This window comes from Balaenoptera physalus, assembly GCF_965194825.1.
Source record: "Balaenoptera physalus genome assembly, chromosome: 18".
Taxonomy (NCBI): domain Eukaryota; kingdom Metazoa; phylum Chordata; class Mammalia; order Artiodactyla; family Balaenopteridae; genus Balaenoptera; species Balaenoptera physalus.
In genome coordinates this window covers 71,452,394-71,473,874 of record NC_138899.1, presented here as the reverse complement: position 1 = coordinate 71,473,874, position 21,481 = coordinate 71,452,394, and the positions used below count along the sequence as shown (strand labels likewise).

General features: G+C 37.4%; 1 protein-coding gene across 5 annotated transcripts in view; it reads left to right on the top strand.

The window, feature by feature from the left end:
* RFC3 (replication factor C subunit 3) overlaps window positions 1-21,481 on the top strand; it is a 161,694-nt gene that overhangs the window by 94,367 nt on the left and 45,846 nt on the right. For 4 of the 5 annotated variants that reach the window (XR_014256321.1, XR_014256322.1, XR_014256323.1 and 1 more), the window contains one exon: window positions 18,964-19,074. The exons of the other annotated variant lie outside the window; for it this stretch is intronic. The gene's annotated coding sequence lies outside the window, so the exon portion shown is untranslated. Of the gene's footprint in view, window positions 1-18,963; window positions 19,075-21,481 lie in introns of those variants that run through there. 5 annotated transcript variants of the gene reach the window in all.

The following is a 21,481-nucleotide window of genomic DNA, read 5'->3' as shown; positions in this document are numbered from 1 at the left end:
AAGAAGGAGTCTAAAAAAGGGTGTTCCAGGTAAAGGAGAATAGCAGTTATAAAAACAATAGGCTGTGAAAGCTCAAGGCACTTACAGAGAAGGGTTTTAAAGAAAGTGACAGAAGCAGACCTCATAGAGTCCAATTTGAGGTAGGATAGTTCAATCACCCATTTTATAGATGAGGAGGTTGAGGCCTAAATGCCTTGGTTGAAATGAATTACCTAAGGTCAGACAACTGATGAGTGAGAGAACTCTTTCATCCCACAGTCCCCCTTGCCAATGCAAAGCTGACATGGGAGAACATCCTGCTGGTAGTTTACACATAGAAGTCAAGAGTTTCTGTATAGAAATTGGCATCAGCAGCTTTCTATATCTATCACTTACAATCTTTTTCTTAACTACCTAGATATTGACAGCTGATAAAGCATGTATTTTTGGGTATACATTGCTAGAATTGATTAATGTTTTTCTTTCCTAGAACCCACCTAACACTTTCTATTACTAGCTCTCCTCATTGCCAGATCAAAGAGCTACTTGAAAATTCTTGCTCATATGATCTAGTCAAGATGAAGAAAGGGAACAAAAGAGTTAATGATATGAAACCAAGAAAAAAATGTCCAAGGCCAACTATACTGGTTTTCAGTCCCCAATTTCTTATCATTAGTATTTATTTAGCCGATTAGTCACTCAAGAAAAGGTGTTTCCATCTACGATGTGTCCTAGGTCCTAGAGATACTGCAGTGATGGTGGGAATGTGACAAGAGAATGAATGACTGCAAAACAGTGTAACTAACTCAATGATGGGGAAAGTCAAAGCTGTTATGAGGGCTCCTGGGAAGGACATCTGTTCTGACCTTGGGTATTAAGGAGGGCTTTCTGGAGGAAGTAATTTCAGCATTGAGTTTTGCAATGGGTCAGAGTTAGTGAGCTAGAAAGGGTTAGTGGTTGGTGTTCCTCAGGTTAGGCTTGAGGAACAGCCAGTGCAATGGCCTGGAAGGAGGAGGATATATTCAGGATGCAGAAGTGAATCAGTGTGGCTGGAATGGTGGGAACTCATTCATCTCCAGAGGAGAGCATGGAGAGTGATGCAGAAACCGGGTATGAAGGGCTATGTGAACATGAGAAAAGAATTGGAAGTTCATTCTAAGGACAATGTGGAATTATATACTATTTATTAGGAGACTAAAAATATCAGACTTATAATTTTAGAAAGATCCAGTTGTAGTGCAGTGACTGAACAGATAGCCTAGGCCAAGAGTGGGTGCAGGAATATCAGTAGGGGAATTTTATAATAACTAAAGCAAGACATATTAGTGGCCTGGGGATGGAAATAAGTGGAAAGACAGGAGTGGTAACTGGCTTGGTAATTGATTGGACATGTGAGCAGATGAGGTAGAGGAGTCATAGATGAATTGCACTCATTAGGTTCTGTTGAGCAAACCCTCATCTGACAGTGCCATTCACAGAAGCAGGGGACACTGGACTAAGGACAGTTTGGGGTTATAGAGAGGGTCAGAAAGAAATAGAATTGAGTTTAGTTTTGGATTTTGAGTCTGAAGTGTTTGTGGGTCACTCAAGTGAAGCTGTCTAGCATAAAGCAGGCAAGTGAAAATGTCAAATTAATGTACAGAAACTTAATGACTAATTATTTTCCCAAGATACTCTCTGGAAAGGGGATAAAACTCCCTGGACAAGGACCTTTGCTATCTATACTAGAATCTGGAGGTTTCCAGAACAGTCCCCACAGGGCTTAAACTGAGCCCAAAGCACTGAGCCACGTACTGGCGGGAGAATAAGGAACATCTGAAGGAGTCTAAAAGAGGAAGCCAGAGGCACTTTTAAATCTCTTCTTCATTATTAATCCATATGAAGCTGTTTTGAACGCACCAAGCTGCTCAAGTAGTAAATGAACTAATTTTGTGATCAGCTTGAAGGACACAGCCATTAAGAACATGGGCTTTTGAGTGGATAATTCTGGTTTAGAATTCCAGTTCTGTCACTTACTCTATGACCTTAGGGAAATTAATCTTTTTAAGCCTCAATTTCTTTATCTATAAATGGGATAAAACTACCCAGTTAAGTATAAAAATACCAAGCTCATCAGATTGTTGTAAGGCTTGAGTGAAATAATGTATGTAAAGTTTTAACAAGTTGCAGTGTCTGGCAAATAGTAAGTCTCTGGTAGTTACTATAGCCACTGCTGTTGTTATTATGAGACATCCAGGGAGGGCAAATATCCTTTTCCCCCTGTTTACTACAGCAACCAGGAGTGAAAGGGGCACACAGCCACACCCATTCACACAGATGTGCACAGAGAATGTGACTATGTGTTTATTTGTAATAACAGAAGACTTCATTGTTTTCTTGCTTGAAAGCCATAACCATGTTGTTCTATGGAAATATGAAAAAGAAGTGCATCCTGTTGCTAAGTGATATGCTCATGTAATTACTGGGGAAACAGATGGCCAATCAATAGTAGACAGGTAATTGCCTTAGAAATGGATTTAGTTAAAGATTGGAAATGATGATTAAATGTATTGTTCTTATGATAGTGGTATATAGGCAGTTCATGGTCAATTATAATAAAAAATCATATTGAAAAGAGCATGTTATTTCTGCTTTCAATCTAATAAGGAGCCAATACTTGCTCTGTTATTGAGCCAAGCTTTGGAAGAAAATGGAACCACTATTTGTGCTAGACAAATGCTTTATTCTAGGCTACTTTTCCTTCCAAGGAAGGAGTTCAGTATTGAAAAAGTCCAATTATCTATTCATTCATTCAACCAACATTTAATGAACACCCCCTATTATTCTTTTATGTACCTCCTACTCTGTACATCCTTCCTCCACTTTGCCCCCCATATACTCCAAACTAACACACAAATTTAGAAATGAGCACCTTAAACACATGTGTCTGTTGGCAAAGTAAATTGACACATTGGCAATTTGTTGGCAAGAGCAAACAAAAATGAAAATAGTGTGTTAGGAGAGTGGAACAATTTTTTTCCAATGGTAAAATTTTATTTTAAATTTATGTTAATATTATTTTATAATATACTAAAAATAAATACTACAAAGAATTGTTTTGTATGTGGTCAAAATCCAAGATACCATCTTGAAAGTGCCAGATAAAAAGGCTTCACTACTTTTAGAATTCAAATAATATGAGAGAAATAAATAGTTCTGTTTCTCGATGTTTTATCTCGTTTTCTATTGTGAGAGGCATTTACAAGTATATTGAATTTCTCTTGCTTATGAATTCAACTGCTACTGCTTTTCCACAAACAGCCTTAATCCTTTGTTTGGCTGTCATAGTTGCTACTGCAGGAATTATGATGTTGCCAACAGAGAATTCAAGAACTAAAATGAAGAGATTTTTAAAATGCCAATGCATACTTCCCCCCTTTTCTGGATATTTTATATACATGTATACGTGTGTATATACATGTGTGTGTGCATCTGTGTATACATATATATATATAAAGAACGGCAATCCTACATTAATTCTATTCTATATAATATTATTTATATATATAATATTCTATATAATACTAATTCTATATATATATATATATATATATATATATATATATATATAAAAATTCCTGTTAAATGCTAACCTTCTTCAGGGCAGAGACCATAAAGTTTACTTAATCTGAAAACATGCTCTCTATGCTATATTTATTATTCTACAATAAAATAAATATATTCACTAATTAGTATATCAGCTAGCACTGAAGAGAGAAAATGGAAATACTGGCTTTCATGGGAGTAGATTGCCATAGCTTTCCTCATGCCCATGCCAAGGTTTTGTTTTCTTTTTCTTTCAGCTTCCTAGACTCTAATTTTCAATCACTCAGGTTAGCTTCCCAATCATTGTCGGGAGGAGAGACTCAAGTTTTATTGTCTACTTTCACAAATATTATATCACTATTATTTAGTATGATTAAATAAGGAAAACAATGACTAAAATTATAATGATTGGTTTTAAAATTTAGAGTGAATAACTATCCCTAAGTGAGAGAGCTTCATTTAGGCTAAAAAATTGTAAGGAAAATGCTTGCTTGCCAAAGATGCTGAGTTGCAGGTGTCTCCTATTTCCCTGCTGCTGAGGGCACATGTGACCCTCTGGAGCTCCTTCCCAGCCACCTGCTACAAATTTAAAGGCATAATTCCAAAACTTTTTTCCTTAAGATGCAGAATTGAAAGAACAATATTTTAAAATACACTTAAAGATAGGAAGAAAATACAGCAATCAATGGTCTTCCTGCTTGTATATTATTCTACTCAAAACTCACTAGACAAAAATCATTCTTTTCCTTTGGTGACAAAAGCAGATGTTTCAAAAAGGCCTGGATCACACAAAGTCAGACTTTGCCTAGAGGGGAAAGCATTCTTCATTGACAACCATCTGGATTTTGACTAGATGAAATGTGATAATGCAGAATATTGCCTCATAGTATCTATGGAGGTTTGGCTGATAATACCAACGATGATTTCAGCAAGGCCATTCACAGGGAGCAACTGCATTTATATGTATATGTATGTGTATGTGTATGTATGTATATATGTGTATGGCATGCATGTATGTATGTGTGTGTGTGCACGCATGCAAAAGTTTTTAATTCCACTTGCCCAATGCATTTTTTGCTTATATTACTTTCCTCACCTACAAGGTTACTGACATAATTTAACACCAAAAGTCAAAGTTGTTAAATTGAAAGTTTTTCAAAATTAAAGATATAATTCCCAAGTGAGTACAGGGGACTTTGAGACATTAATCTGTAAAATTTCAAGGTCCTAAAAGTTTAAAACTCTGAAAAGAAGGGAAAGATTGTGGACACATGCTCCCGTTTTGAGGTGCTGGCAATGTGAATGCATTTGCAAGACACGTAGAGGTCCACATTTCCCCTGTACAGTCCTTGAGTCATAAGACATGAACACAGGCCAAAGCAGTTTCCCTGTCAGACGCCTCATTTCACAGAACACAGGTGTGGTCCTATGCAGGTAACTCTATGTACAAGGCAGGAGAGGCCAGGCTTCTGTGGGCCTCTTTTTTTTTTTTTTTTTTTAACATCTTTATTGGAGTATAATTGCTTTACAATGTTGTGTTAGTTTCTGCTGTATAACAAAGTGAATCAACTATATGTATACATATATCCTCATATCTCCTCCCTCTTGCATCTCCCTCCTGCCCTCCCTATCCCACCCCGCTAGGTGGTCACAGAGCACAGAGCTGATCTCCCTGTGCTATGCGGCTGCTTCCCACTAGCTATCTATTTTACATTTGGTAGTGTATATATGTCCATGCCACTCTCTGACTTCATCCCAGCTTACCCATCCCCCTCGCCGTGTCCTCAAGTCCATTTTCTACGTCTGCGTCTTTATTCCTGTCCTGCGCCTAGGTTCTTCAGAACCATTTTTTTTTTTTAGATTCCATATATATGTGTTAGCATACGGTATTTGTTTTTCTCTTTCTGACTTACTTCACTCTGTATGACGGATTCTAGGTCCATCCACCTCACTACAAATAACTCAATTTTGTTTTGTTTTATGGCTGAGTAATATTCCATTGTATATATGTGCCACATCTTCTTTATCCATTCATCTGTCGATGGACACTTAGATTGCTTCCATGTCCTGGCTATTGTAAATAGTGCTGCAATGAACATTGTGGTACATGACTCGTTTTGAATTATGGTTTCTCAGGGAATGTGTCCAGTAGTGGGATTGCTGGGTCATATGGTAATTCTATTTTTAGTTTTTTAAGGAACCACCATACTGTTCTCCATAGTGGCTGTATCAATTTACATTCCCACCAACAGTGCAGGAGGGTTCCCTTTTCTCCACACCCTCTCCAGCATTTATTGTCTGTAGATTTTTTGATGATGGCCATTCTGACCAGTGTGAGGTGATACCTCATTGTAGTTTTGGTTTGCATTTCTGTAATGATTAGTGATGTTGAACATCCTTTCTTGTGCCTGTTGGCAATCTGTGTATCTTCTTTGGAGAAATGTCTATTTAAGTCTTCTGCCCATTTTTGGATTGGGTTGTTTGTTTTTCTGATATTGAGCTGCATTAGCTACTTGTATATTTTAGAGATTAATCCTGTGTCAGTTGCTTCATTTGCAAATATTTTCTCCCATTCTGAGGGTTGTCTTTTCATCTTGTTTATGGTTTCCTTTGCTGTGCAAAAGCTTTTAAGTTTCATTAGGTCCCATTTGTTTATTTTCGTTTTTATTTCCATTTCTCTAGGAGGTGGGTCACAAAGGATCTTGCTGTGATTTATGTCATAGGGTGTTCTGCCTATGTTTTCCTCTAAGAGCTTTATAGTGTCTGGCCTTACATTTAGGTCTTTACTCCATTTTGAGTTTATTTTTGTGTATGGTGTTAGGGAGTGTTCTAATTTCATTCTTTTACATGTAGCTGTCCAGTTTTCCCAGCACCACTTATTGACGAGGCTGTCTTTTCTCCATTGTATATTATTGGCTCCTTTATCAAAGATAAGGTGACCATATGTGCGTTTGTTTATCTCTGGGCTTTCTATCCTGTTCCATTGATGTATATTTCTGTGCCAGTATATTTGTGCCAGTACCATGCTGTCTTGATTACTGTAGCTTTGTAGTATAGTCTGAAGTCAGGGAGCCTGATTCTTCCAGCTCCATTTTTCTTTCTCAAGATTGCTTTGGCTATTCAGAGTCTTTTGTGTTTCCATACAAAGTGTGAAATTCTTTGTTGTAGTTCTGTGAAAAATGCCATTGATAGTTTGATAGGGATTGCACTGAATTTGTAGATTGCTTTGGGTAGTATAGTCATTTTCACAATGTTGATTCTTCCAGTGCAAGAACATGGTCTATCTCTCCATCTGTTTGTACCCTCTTTAATTTCTTTCATCAGTGTCTTATAGTTTTCTGCATACAGGTCTTTTGTCTCCTTAGGTAGGTTTATTCCTAGGTATTTTATTCTTTTTGTTGCAATGGTAAATGGGAGTGCTTCCTTCATTTCTCTTTCAGATTTTTCATCACTAGTGTATAGGAATGCAAGAGATTTCTGTGAATTAATTTTGTATCCTGCTACTTTAGCAAATTCATTGATTAGCTCTAGTAGTTTTCTGGTAGCATCCTTAGGATTCTCTATGTATAGTATCATGTCATCTGCAAATAGTGACAGTTTTACTGAGAGTGGGCAACCTTGTCTTTTTCCTGATCTTAGAGGAAACGGTTTCTGTTTTTCACCATTGAGAACGATGTTGGCTGTATGTTTGTCATATATGGCCTTTATTATGTTGCGGTAATGCCTACTTTCTGTGCCTATTTTCTGGACGGTTTTTATCATAAATGGGTGTTGAATTTTGTCAGAAGCTTTTTCTGCATCTATTGAGATGATCATATGGTTTTTATCCTTCAGTTTGTTAATATGGTATATCACGTTGATTGATTTATGTCTATTGAAGAATCCTTGCATTCCTGGGATAAACCCCACTTGATCATGGTGTATGATCCTTTTAATGTGCTGTTGGATTCTGTTTGCTAGTATTTTGTTGAGGATTTTTGCATCTATGTTCATCAGTGATATTGGCCTGTAGTTTTCTTTCTTTGTGGCATCTTTGTCTAGTTTTGGTATCAGGGTTATGGTGGCCTCGTAGAATGAGTTTGGGAGTGTTCCTCCATCTGCTATATTTTGGAAGAGTTTGAGATGGTTATGTGTTAGGTCTTCTCTAAATGTTTGATAGAATTCACCTGTGAAGCCATCCGGTCCTGGGCTTTTGTTTGTTGGAAGATTTTTAATCACAGTTTCAATTTCAGTGCTTGTGATTGGTCTGTTTATATTTTCTGTTTCTTCCTGGTTCAGTCTTAGAAGGTTGTGCTTTTCTAAGAACTTGTCCATTTCTTCCAGGTTGTCCATTTTATTGCATATAGTTGCTTGTAGTAATCTCTCATGATCCTTTGTATTTCTGTAGTGTCAGTTGTTACTTCTCCTTTTTCATTTCTAGTTCTGTTGCTTTGAGTCCTTTCTCTTTTTTTCTTGATGAGTCTGGCTAGTGGTTTATTAATTTTGTTTAACTTCTCAAAGAACCAGCTTTTCGTTTTATTGATCTTTGCTATTGTGTCCTTCATTTCTTTTTCATTTATTTCTGATCTGATCTTTATGATTTCTTTCCTTCTGTGAACTTTGAGGGTTTTTTGTTCTTTTTTCTCTAATTGCTTTAGGTGTACAGTTAGGTTGTTTATTTGAGATTTTTCTTGTTTCTTGAGGTAGGATTGTATTGCTATAAACTTCCCTTTTAGAACTGCTTTTGCTGCATCCCATAGGTTTTTGGCCATCGTGTTTTCATTGTCATTTGTTTCTAGGTATTTTTTGATTTCCTCTTTTATATCTTCAGTGATCTCTTGGTTATTTAGCAGTGTATTGTTTAACCTCCATGTGTTTGTATTTTTTACAGTTTTTTTCCTGTAATTGATATCTAGTCTCATAGCATTGTGGTCAGAAACGATACTTGATACAATTTCAATTTTCTTAAATTTACCAAGGCTTGATTTGTGACCCAAGATATGATCTATCCTGGAGAATGTTCCATGAGCACTTGAGAAGAAAGTGTATTCTCTTGTTTTTGGATGGAATGTCCTATAAATATCAATTAAGTCCATCTTCTTTAATTTGTCATTTAAAGTTGTGTTTCCTTATTTACTTTCATTTTGGATGATCTGTCCATTGATGAAAGTGGGGTGTTAAAGTCCCCTACTATGATTGTGTTACTGTCAATTTCCCCTTTTATGGCTATTAGGATTTGCCTTATGTATTGAGGTGCGTTTATGCTGGGTACATAAATATTTACAATTGTTCTATCTTTTTCTTGGATTGATCCCTTGATCATTATGTAGTGTCCTTCCTTGTCTCTTCTAACATTCTTTATTTTAAAGTCTATTTTGTCTGATATGAGAATTGCTACCCCAGCTTTCTTTCGATTTCCATTTGCATGGAATATCTTTTTCCATCCCCTCACTTTCAGTCTGTATGTGTCCCTAGGTCTGAAGTGGGTCTCTTGTAGACTGCATATGTATGGGTCTTGTTTTTGTATCCATTCAGCCAGTCTGTGTCTTTTGGTTGGAGCATTTAATCCATTTACTTTTAAGCTAATTATCGATATGTATGTTCCTATTACCATTTTCTTAATTGTTTTGGGTTTGTTATTGTAGAACTTTTCCTTCTCTTGTGTTTCCTGCCTAGAGAAGTTCCTTTAGCATTTGTTGTAAAGCTGGCTTGGTGGTGCTGAAGTCTCTTAGCTTTTGCTTGTTTGTAAAGGTTTTAATTTCTCCATCGAATCTGAATGAGTTCCTTGCTGGGTAGAGTAATCTTGGTTACAGGTTTTTCCCTTTCATAACTTTAATTATATCCTGCCACTCCCTTCTGGCTTACAGAGTTCCTGCTGAAAGATCAGCTGTTAACCTTATGGGGATTCCCTTGTATATTATTTGTTGCTTTTCCCTGTGGGCCTGTTTATTGTAAACAGATTTTTAAATGAACCAGAACCTTAATTTCCAGAAGGATAATCACAGGCATGGAAAGGAAGGTTAGACTGAAGTGCAGGAAACAGCCGCAGGTCTAATTTGAGGACTGTGAATCTCAGTAGTGTCCTTTAAATATTTCAGAACACTCTACTGTTTCCAGGGCCTCTTCAGGATCTATTTGAATATATTAGGATCAAAAGAGCCCTCCTGTTTCCTTAGAATTAAGCAAGCGCTGCCAGTGGCCCTGCTTTAGCTCATTTAGTTATGCTCTGTGCACTGTATATGGCCCTTTCTACATCCTCTGCCCTCCAGGCCAAGCACAATCCAGTGGTCATGACTCAGACACTATTTAATTTCCTCCTTGAATCATCCTGTTTCATATAAGTTGACCTTTACATGACTCTCAAATTTCCTCATTAGAAAATGACAGGCTCTCTGGGATTAGAAACCTTACCTGATAACACTGTGTCTAAGAGTGTCTGGATAAGATTTTCCTCATTTAAAAGTGAAAGGAAAGCCCTTGATTGGCTCCACTAGGAGGATTCAGAGCATGCAGACAATCCACTTGGATTTTGCTAGAAAACCTTTTGTTGTTGGAGCAACTGGTGGAACTGGGGTCAGAGATGGATCTGAAGGAGCTCTGATTTTAAGAAGCTCAAAATAATTATGGACTCCACTCTCAGAGTGCCCCTTACCTGTAAAGCATTTAACGTATGCCATTTCCAGTATTCCCCATAGCTCTGCAGCGTGCATATTACAGTTAGGGACACTTGAATTCGGAAAGGCCCAGAAGCTTGCTCAAGTTTATCCAGCAGATGTGTTGCAGGGCTGGGATTTAAACCTGGGTCCCTGGGCTCCATTCTTTCCATTGCATTGTTCTGCCTCTCAGGGCAAATAACTCTTCCAAAAAGAAATGCCAGGTAGACATGCTGCAGACACATTAGTTTGTATGAATACATTCCATTAACAATCTCTATTTGGTCTGGAGAATCCTAGCAGTTTTAGACCTCAGCAACTGGAGTAGCATAATTATTACTGAAGCAGTCCTGGGCCATGCTGTTAGGATTTAAACCCTCACATTTATTTGGGATTTAGCCACTGGCTGGGCTGTGTGATTTGTGGCTGTTACTTTTCTGGGGTTAGGTTTCTTGAGCTATAAAATGAGGATAATAATAATATTTTCTTCATAGGGTTGTTATGACAATTAAATGAGAAAATGCTTGCAAAGTGCTCTTGGGTAATCAATACCAGGTAACTATTGTTATTACCAAAACTTTTAAGTACTTTTGTCTCCCCAGCCCTGTGTATATGGGGAAGAAAAAAATTTTTTTTTCCAGAGGAAAATTTTTGAAACAAATTAACTTGTGACTTGCTACGAACCTCAAATAACAGTACCAAATAAATAAGGCTGATGTACAAAATTTGCCAGCGGCTGAGGGCATTGCAACAGAGCATTCACTGGTGGATGGGAAAGGCAGAGGCTGTCATGCCCCATTACTTCATAGCCTAACTCCGTGCTGATTCAGTCAAAGGCAGGCAGTAATCACAGCCAGGTTTATATGCTGGAGAATTGATATGGTCATATTTTCACATCTCAAAAGCAAAGTCAAGAAAAAAGGGTGATCAGAAAGATTTTATGGCTCTAATCATGAAATGCTGACAGCTCTGGCTTGCTGATTTGCCTTTCATTCACCTCTGTAATTTGGAGTGAGGTGCCCAGCCAAAATTGGAGGTAGAGAAGGGAAATCCCTTCTGTCTTTTGGGCATTTTGGAACGAAGAACGTGTCAGTTCCTATTTACCTTGTAAAGGGTAATTGATTTGGGATGGTGGTAAGTATTCAGATGGGATTTCTGGAGGGCATCTATCTTAGTCCCCCACAGCCCACAGGATCAATATTGTTTATGCTAATGATGTGATCGCCCCACCACATCAGAAATCCTGCAAAGCATGTGCAGGAGCAGTCGCAGTACCGTATTCAATTATGTCTTTGTATTTCTAATGGTAGTAATAAATTAGAAGACATTTATTTGACTACTATTCTGAACTGACAAATCCATTGTTTTCTTGTTAAATGGTGCTAATTGTCGTTGTCATGGAAACCCTGAAGGTACTTAGGCTGAATTGTCCAATCTATTTTTTTTCCTTTGTGAGAGATGATTTCTTTGGCTGACATTGACATTCCCCCTGTAGAAAGCTATTATACATATACTCACAAGACACTTGCTGTATGTTAAAAATCCTCGATAAATCTGTTATACCAATTATACCTGTACTGTGGTTATGAGAGTCAATATGCTTCAAACCTAAACTGAATACCTGGAATAATTAGTAAAACCAGTTGGCTGGGTTTTTGTTTCTTTGCCAAAAGTACTGATGTAACACCTAGATGATTCTGAAAAAAAAAATCTACTTGCTTTAAAATGCTTGTATCATTTTATTTCTATATGTATGCTTTTAAAATACCATTTTGCAGTAACTTTTTCCAGAAAATAGAAAAATTATATTAAAGAGTTCTATCTGCTTCATATTCATCCCATGGGCAGATTTCACGGAGAACAGATAAATATTCATGGAGTATATGTCTGGAGAGAAGTCTCTGGAGTTTAATGGTCTTAGGAAAAATATTAGACCCACCAGCTGTTAATTGTGGGTACTTTACCTGGGTTTCAGTATCCTCATGTGTAAAATGAAAGTCATGACTTCATTGGGTTGTTGGAAAGTTGAAGCATAACAATACATGTCATGCTCCTGGTTCAGTGCCAGGCAGATAACAGATGCCCAAGAAATGTCACTCCTCTTCCAGTCTGAGTCTCCCTAATCAACCTCCCCTCCTTCACCCCCTCATAGAAACACACCACTAGGATCCTGGAGTGATGTATTTGAATCAAAAGGAGAGAATGTTTGGCTGGCAGAACCTCAGAGAATTTTTAGTGTCCTCATGCCATCCCATGTTATGGGAGACAAGCAATGTCCCATGACAAACCTGACCTGGAAAGAGAAGGTTTCACAAAGATTTGGTAAATTGCATAGTGATGACGTCCAAGTAACCCTCAAGAAGTGTAACCCCTCCCAACTCAACATCTAATCATGCAGGGGTGGGGTGAGGTGGGGAGAGAACTCATTAGGAGCAGTTGTTTGCCCTTTGCATGTGTGAGTTTTAGTAAATGCACAACTGAAAAATTTTAACATGGTGACATAGCTATTCCCTCAGCTCTCTGCACCTATGCAAAACCTTCATTCTTGGGATGATGAAGTATAGTCACCATATTGGTAGCTTATGATATCTAAAAGGAAATAAACAGTCTTATAAGTCTTTATCTTACTAAATCTTCCCTATCACATATTTCGTTCATATTATAAATCTTAATTATTTATTTTAATAAAAGTGAACGTAGGGAGTGAATCAAGTTTCCCACTGTATCTTATTTGTGCCTCAATTAATAGCATATGCATATACTTACCATATGACATTACCATTGTTTAAATATCTTTATCCCCACAGATTGAACAATTTACAGATAGGGACAGCAGTCTGTAAAACAAAAGAAAACTTAATGAAACAAAAACTTGATATCTCCCGCACCAAGTAAGGTTAGGCTATTCATTCATTCAGTGATGATTTACTGAGTATCTAATATTTTCCCCTGCACTGTGTTAGCTGTGGGAGATTCAGTAGTGAGCGTGGCAGACACGTGTCTTTCCTCCTTGGGCATTATGGATGCATCTACAAGAGTGGATGCTAAGCGCCCTGAGCAGTGGAATGCGGGCTCTCGGAGAGCATGGTGGCTTCCTAACCCACAAGGGAATGGCATACTCACAGAACCAAAGCAGACTTCCCCAAGGCGATGACTTTGAAGCAGAGAACTGAAGATGTGCAGCTTGCATGAAAAGGTTAGAGAGAATGTTCCAAACAGAAGGAAATGCAGTTTGTAGACAGTTGAAGGTCAGAGGCCAAAAGACCTCTGTTTCTTGAATTCAAAAGTTTCTTGAATTCCTGTGCCTGCAAGATACTAGGGAAGAGTCTCAAGCTTGTACACACCCCATGCTGGTGACATTGATCTGCTGTTTTTATTAGGATATTGTGTTTTTAAATAAACTGCAGGATCAACTCTGTACATCTGTGTCTTAGGCTGAGGTTATACCTCTGATAGGCCCTGATTGTGCAGCCTTTCAAGATGACTTTGAAGCAACATGCCACTCTCCCAGCGTACCCCGAATGGAGCCCTTGGGTGAAGAACAAAGGCAAAAGCCAGTGTTTCTTTGGGATTTTAACTTGCTTATCTGTTACTCTAGACTTCAAACACATTTTAGTTTCTCATGAGGCTGCTCACTCATATGCTAGTTAGGCAAGGATTTGAACTAATTATCCAATATTTTAAATAAGGTGTTACAGGGGTGCCCAGAATTAAGGAAACTGTAGAACATGGCACACTGTTGGAGTCCAGTCAGAGAAATCTGGATTTGCCTCCTGGCTCCTGCTCTTCAGCTCTATGAAACCTCCAGCATGTTCTTCCCTTCATCTGTCAGGCAGAGTTAGGAATACCTACCCAGAAGACTGCTGTGAGGATTAAGTGAGATGACCTTTATTACCTGTTTAACATGATGCCTGGTTTCGTCAGCAAATGATAATTAATGATGAGAGTAATATTTTAGAGCCTCAGCAACATTTTCTCTTCTTTTCTCCTGTATTTTCTTTTTTTTTCAAAAAATAGCTTTATTGGAATATAATTTATATACTATAACATTTATCCATTTTAACTGTACAACTCAGTGAATTTTAGTATATTCAGAATTGCACAATTAGCACCACAGTCGAGTTTTAGGACATTTCCATCACCTCAGCAAAAATACTTTTGGATTTCTTTTGTGCTATGAATTCTTAATTGTGTTCAGGAAGTGTTCTATTTAAGGATCCAGGATAATCATTATATTTACTAAATAACCACAGGTTGTCATTTTGCAACATTATGATAATTATCATTTGTAATGTTAATTCTTTTTTTTTTTTTAATGATTGTTGCTGTTGTTTTTATTTTATTTTATTTTATTTATTTATTTTTATTATTTATTTATTTTGGCTGTGTTGGGTCTTCGTTTCGTGCGAGGGCTTTCTCTAGTTGCGGCAAGTGGGGGCCACTCTTCATCGCGGTGCACGGGCCTTTCACTATCGCGGCCGCTCCCGTTGTGGAGCACAGGCTCCAGACGCGCAGGCTCAGCACCTGTGGCTCACGGGCCCAGTCGCTCCAGGGCATGTGGGATCTTCCCAGACCAGGGCTGGAACCCGTGTCCCCTGCATTGGCAGGCAGATTCTCAACCACTGCGCCACCAGGGAAGCCCTGTAATGTTAATTCTTTAAGTATGTTACAACCTTTGATACCTCATTTGGCTCCATACTCTTGCTATAATTCAGACTAACCATTTGTGTTTTATTTATGTGGCTAAGTATTTTGGTATTTTTTAGTAATCATTATTTTAAAGGATACATCCTCTGATAACTTCATTCCAATGTCTCTTCAGATAATAAGGGGACATAACATATAATATTTGTTGATATTATTAAGAAATATTGGAATAGTTTTTCGTATTTTGTACAAAGAACATTCCATCATCACTGGGTGGTACTTATTCAAATAAACAAGTTAGAAAAATAACAACAAATTGTCATGAAACCTCTTGGAAAAAATGTGGTTTCTTTTTTAAGTTTTATTATGAAAATATGTTCATTGAAATCATCTTGAAAGTGTTACTAGAAACTCTGAAAAAAGGCAGACACTTGTAGAAAGGTGGTATGCTATGGGATTAGGCATGAGGGCTCTATGTAGCCAGACTCTGGTTCAAACTCAATTCTACCAGTTAGTAGCTGTGGGATGTTAAACCAAGTTCCTTAACTCTCTGGGCCATAGCCTCCTTGCTTATAAAATAGAGATGATAATAGGGTTGTGGGAATTAAGCTATCACATATGTAAAGCAATTAGTATGGTGCCTGGCATATAGTAAGACTTTAATAAATGGCCACTGGAATTTTATTGAGTTGTAGACTACTAGGGTATTGATAAAGGAAACCATTTTATTAAGTTTAAGAATACAGGGGTGACTTCCTATTAGGAAAATTATAAATATGGGGGAAGAGGTTTCTTTTATCTTCAGTAGGGAATCAAAAGTCTCCCCCTCTGATTGGGAAATGACATTCATCCAAGAACTAAATAAAGATAATGCACCTTCTTCATGGCATCGAGAGAGAACTATTGCACTGTAATCTGATTTTGTTGTTTAGTTATGAGGGAGGAAACGAGACTGAGTATTTCCCAAGAAAGACTGAGAAAATCATGCACTTGGCTCAGTAGCAGAAATGGCCACTTGAGAAGCAAGCAGTACTCAAAAATGGGAGATAAATTTATGTATTTACACACTTGAACTCATGACTGTGAATATTAATAACTGCTACAAAAGTTAGTCCCGAATTTTCCATCCAAGTTGTTTGGTGATGACAGGATTGGTCGTCTTTCACGAACCAACAGTCAGGGGCTTAGTGGGGGTTTGCTTGGAGGATATGCCCATGCCCTGAACTCGATAGCCACAGGTATAAGTAAGTTGGGCACGTTAAGGTGTGTTAAATATGCTGCTTGTTAAATTTAAAGTGTTCACTCTGTCCTATCGTGTTGATCAGCTCACCTGTGCTTCACCCCAGCTCTGCCCAGAAGAGGGGTCTGGAGCTAGGCAGCTTATCTTGTCTTGTAGGCTTTGTAGGATGATGTACCAGGGCTCCCTGGATTACTGATTATCCTTTACCTGCTATCTTACATCTTTACCCACATCCTTAATGATAAGTCTACCAGCCACTTACCTGTGCTTAAACCTGTACAGGATAGATTAGCTGTATGCCATCCACTCAGCTAGGTAGGAACATGTCTGTTCCACATTTGAATGAGACCCCAATGTCTGGGAGGAAACAGAACTCTATCTACAATAGACTGGTTACCCTAAGAAACAGAGTTGTTGTTCTTTGTAGAACATGCCTACCTTTGGCCCTGATTTAGGATTACAACTAAAATAAAATTTTCTTTTCTAGAGTATTTTGCAGGAAAGTTTTCAAACTCCGTTTGCCCTTGATTATTCTGAAATGGATGAATAGGGTTTATAGTTTTTTTCAGAATCTAAACCTTGAACTAAAAGGCTTTAAAGGAGGACTACCTACTTGTTTATAAAATATGATATTGCATTTATTCTGTTTGATATTGTAAATTCACCAAGGAAGGCAGTAGAAGAGAGAAGTCTGAGGAGTATTCCCAGTCTGGGAGAAATCATTCTAGAGGGTTGGGTAGGTGGTGAGAAAAGCAGAGGGTACTATGATGGATAGGAAAATACTGCTGGAGTGCTGACATACCCCTCTTCTTGAAACACAGCCAGTAAACTCTGGGGCTTGTTTTTTTTTGTTTTTTTTTTCCGAAAAAATTTAATTATATATAACGGAAGAGTTTTGCCATGTAAACAAATCTCTGATTTTATGTTGCAAGGCACTATTTACTGACTTTACAAAGATTTAATTAACACTAAATTTAATGGAATAATTGTGTCATTAAAGCTCATTAAATATTATTGTGATTTGTAGTTTTTAAGAAAGATTACATAGCCCCAAATATTTCCCAAATCGTCCAAATGTGATTTTCACGTGATGCCCTTAATTTTTTTTTCTCCTGGTAAATGTCATTCATTATAGAAAATTTGAGAAATGTGGCAAAGTAAAAAAAAAAAAAAAATTACTCAATCTCCATCCATCCATGAATACTGTTAGCATTTTGGTTTGTGCATATGCTTACTACATTTTATATATTTGAACTCATACTATGTATTCGATTCTCTATCCTACTTTTTCATAAAGAAATTCTAAAACTTTTTCTTATGTTATTGTAATTTGACAATTGGATTATTTTCAGTTTGTGTTATCAATAACATTGAAGTAAACATCTTTTGATAGAAATCTTTGTCCACATTCCTGTTCATTTCTTTAGAACTGAGGACTGGAAGGAATTTCTGAGTCAGAAAGAGTCAGTATTTTAAGATTCTTAATGTAGCTTGCCAAATTGCCTTCTAAAATATTTGTGATAATTTAATACTTCTATTAGCATTGAGAGTTTTCTTCTAATACTTGACAGTGTAATAAATAAAAACTGAATTTTATTGTTTTATTTTTCTGTCTTTCATTACTAAAGAGGCTACTTTCACATTCATGAATGAGCTCTTTTGATTTTCTCTCTGTGACTTGTCAGTTCATGATCTTTAGTCACTTTCCTCTTGAGGATTTGAGAATTTTCTTAGGAATCGTAAATATTTTCATGGAGTCTTAGTGGACATAAAATGAACATCTTTGGGGAAAGAGTACACATGGATATCTCAAAGCTGTCTTCCAGCATGATCCCTGCCTTCCTCACCTCCTTTATTTCTTCTGGAAAATGATCACTATTATTTGGCATCATCTGTCATTTCTTCATGTATTTCTAATGCTACCAAGTGATATCATGCCTTCTCTCTTATTTTTTTTAATCTTCGAGTGTTCTTTAGTGGTCATTTATAATCAGGGTGAATTTAGAGTTGGACTACTTCAGCCTATCCTTAGTTGATATGTAGGATTTAGACACTGTCGATGTTCTCCACATCTTTGGTTTGTGAATTCTGGATCGTGAGCATATTGTACTGTGAAAATTTCCTGGGCACCAACATGATGAGACTGTCCTGATAAAAACAGATTTTTCAAGAGCTGATTGGCTGAATGGCCTGGGACAGGAGAATATGATCACTGGGTAGGAAAATGATACTTGCTGTTCATAATGGTAATGAAAGTAGAGTTGAACTGAGATCTTGTGGATTCAGTTGTAATGTGGATGGTGGTTTGTTTCATCTGAGCCAGTGGTTTCCAGACTTTAGCATGCATCAGCATCATCCAGTGCAGGTGCTGGGTCCCACCCCAGAGTTCCTAATTCAGTAGGTCCTTTGTGGGTCAGGTGATGCTGATGTTGCTGGCTAGAAACCACACTTGAAGAACCCCTGGTCTAAGCTGAGAGCGGAGCATAAGCTTTCTATGGTGCTGATCCATAAAAGAGATCTATTAGTTCTCCTAATTCTTTGCCAACTAAACTGGTATCCTCCAGGAGGCCAAAACTACTGGGGGTGTGCGGTGGTCCAGCAGGGATACCACGTAGCTTATTTCCAGGGGATGCCATTCCTATGAAAATGACAGCTTCTGCATTTATATGGGGCATACATATGTGGCCGCACTTAGACTCTGAATACTGACAGTGGAAATAATTTCTCCTTTATGATATCTGACATCACTTTTAAACACTGAAACTCTTCCTCTCCTCCAAGAGCCCCCCCATCCCCAATCCAAAGGTCAAATTTATAGTCAACCTATGTTTTTTTTTTCAGTTTTTTTAATGAATTCTCTTTTTTACACTTTAATTATAGACCAAGTCAAGATCTGTTCATGTGTTCTGTGAGGTGAAGGTGAAAACAGTATATTATTTCCCTAAATGGCAATTTTCTCAACACGTTTTGAATAAAACATTTGTTTTTCACTGATATATGATTCTGTCTTTCTCATATGCTGTATGTGTATTTATATTCCAATACTATTTATATTGCCTTGACTGTGATAGCTCACTTACTCTACGAATGTTTACTGTGTTCCAGGCACTATGGAGACATGAGAATGAATAAAATAGTCATGAACAAACCACATGTGGGCTCTGCCCACATGCAATTTACCATCTCAGTAGTCAGTTCTGTTGTTCATCTATCTATTCTTGCACAGGTATCACACTGGTTTTAATTGTTGTAGATGCAGAATTTGTGGTAGAGAAAGTTCCTCCTCATTACCATTATTAAAAAAACCTTAGTGATCCTTGCCTGTCTATACTTCTAAATATATCTTAGAATCATTTTGTAAAGTTTCAAAAAAGGGAAGAAACCTTTGTGACTCTGATTGGAATTGTCTTACAGTATATATTGATTTGGGAAAAACTGATATCTTTTATAATATAGTCTTTGCCTCCAAAAATGGTATTGTTCTCTCCCACTTATTAGGATCTTCTTTCACATTTCCTGTGTTATAACATGCAAGTAATAAAATATGTTAGGCTTATTTTATAAAATGTATTTTATCAGTGACACAGGAGATTCCAAGAAGCTTAAGAACTGGGTCCCCAGGAAGGGATGAGGATGGAGCTTGTCAAATGGAGAAGGAAGTACAGAGAAAGGATTGCCCTAGAGCAAGAACAGTCAGCAAATTCTTATATCATCAAAATAATCATGTAAAATAGTGTGTGATCCATGATGTCTAAACAAGTATAAAATATCTACCTATATCTATACTTCTAGATATAAATATAATTTCCCAATATTCATATATATCTCCATATATAAATATCTCTATTTATCTATCTGTCTGTCTATAAATGCTTGTTTATTTCTCCTGCAAAGTACATTGCAATATAATTTTTAAACAGTGGGGACACCGGTCCCTGAGCAATATTACTAGGATCATGACAACACAACTGGCTTTTGCTGCGCAGATTTGCAAACATTGGTTGAGACTTGTAGACTGACAACTTTAAAGGACAGTATATCCACAATCTGTGTGCCAACTGGCACATGCTGATAATGTCTGACAGGCCTCTCCTGTCAAAGCTTTGAACACCAAATAAATACGATTGTACTCTCTTACCCTTTGAAAAATCAGAGATACTCGTCTTCCTCTTTGAGTTACAGGTGGTGATATCGTAAGAGCTTTGAGCCAACTGCTCAGCCTCATTGATGCAAGTGCTATGGCAGACAATAAATTCTTCAAATCTGGGGTTGTTTTTCTTTTTTATTTTCCAATCTGCTAATGCCAAGTTGATAGTAGAGAATATAAACCTCGATAGCAATTTCAGTATTAGAGGTTGGAAAATACATGGAGATCTGGGTGAACAAAAGAAGAATGTACAATAATCGCATTAAACCTGTCCTACGTTGTTTGGAAATGATATCTTATTGTGTTAAAATGAACTGCTGGTCAGTGCCAGGGAAACAACGTATTCTGAGAACTTATTATTGGTTTAGTGATTGCTTTTTATTACCATGGCTTCTATGGCTACTGCTATTATTGGGCTAGATGCTCATCTCCTTTAAATGTGATGTTCAAAGAAACCTAGCCATGTTGAATATAATTGTTCCCATTTATAACAGTGGGCCAGGTCAGATTCTCTCTCATCTTCTCTATCTGTGGTGTAATAAAGAGATAGTAAATCAATGCGATGGTAGAATTTAATAATATATGAAGAATTTCATTGTTGATGATGCTTTTTTAAATGATGACTTAGGGAATTTGAAAACAAGTAGGGAGAAATTTTTTTTTTCTTGTTGACCCACTTTCGGCTTCCCTGGAGGCGCAGTGGTTGAGAATCTGCCTGCTAATGCAGGGGACATGGGTTCGAGCCCTGGTCTGGGAGGATCCCACATGCCGCGGAGCAACTAGGCCCGTGAGCCACAACTACTGAGCCTGCGCGTTTGGAGCCTGTGCTCCGCAACAAGAGAGGCCACGATAGTGAGAGGCCCGCGCACCGCGATGAAGAGTGGCCCCCGCTTGCCGCAGCTAGAGAAAGCCCTCGCACAGAAACAAAGACCCAACACAGCCAAAAATAAATAAATAAATTAATTAATTAATTTAAAAAAAAAAAGAAAGAAAACTTTATTTAAAAAAAAAAAAAGAATCACTGACCCTCTTGGGAAAAAAATCTTCCAAGAGTTAGATGCATGAAAAGGGAAATAATTTGTTTGCTATTATCTTTTTATAAGAGGGAATATAAAATTCTAAATGTCTTTTGTAAGAGTTAACATTTAGGGTTTTAAAGCTTCATTGAATAGCTACATTAAATTAGGAAAAGTGTGTCATTTAATATGATAGGTAACAGGAGACTGTAGAGTGGAGGAAACACAGGAAAGG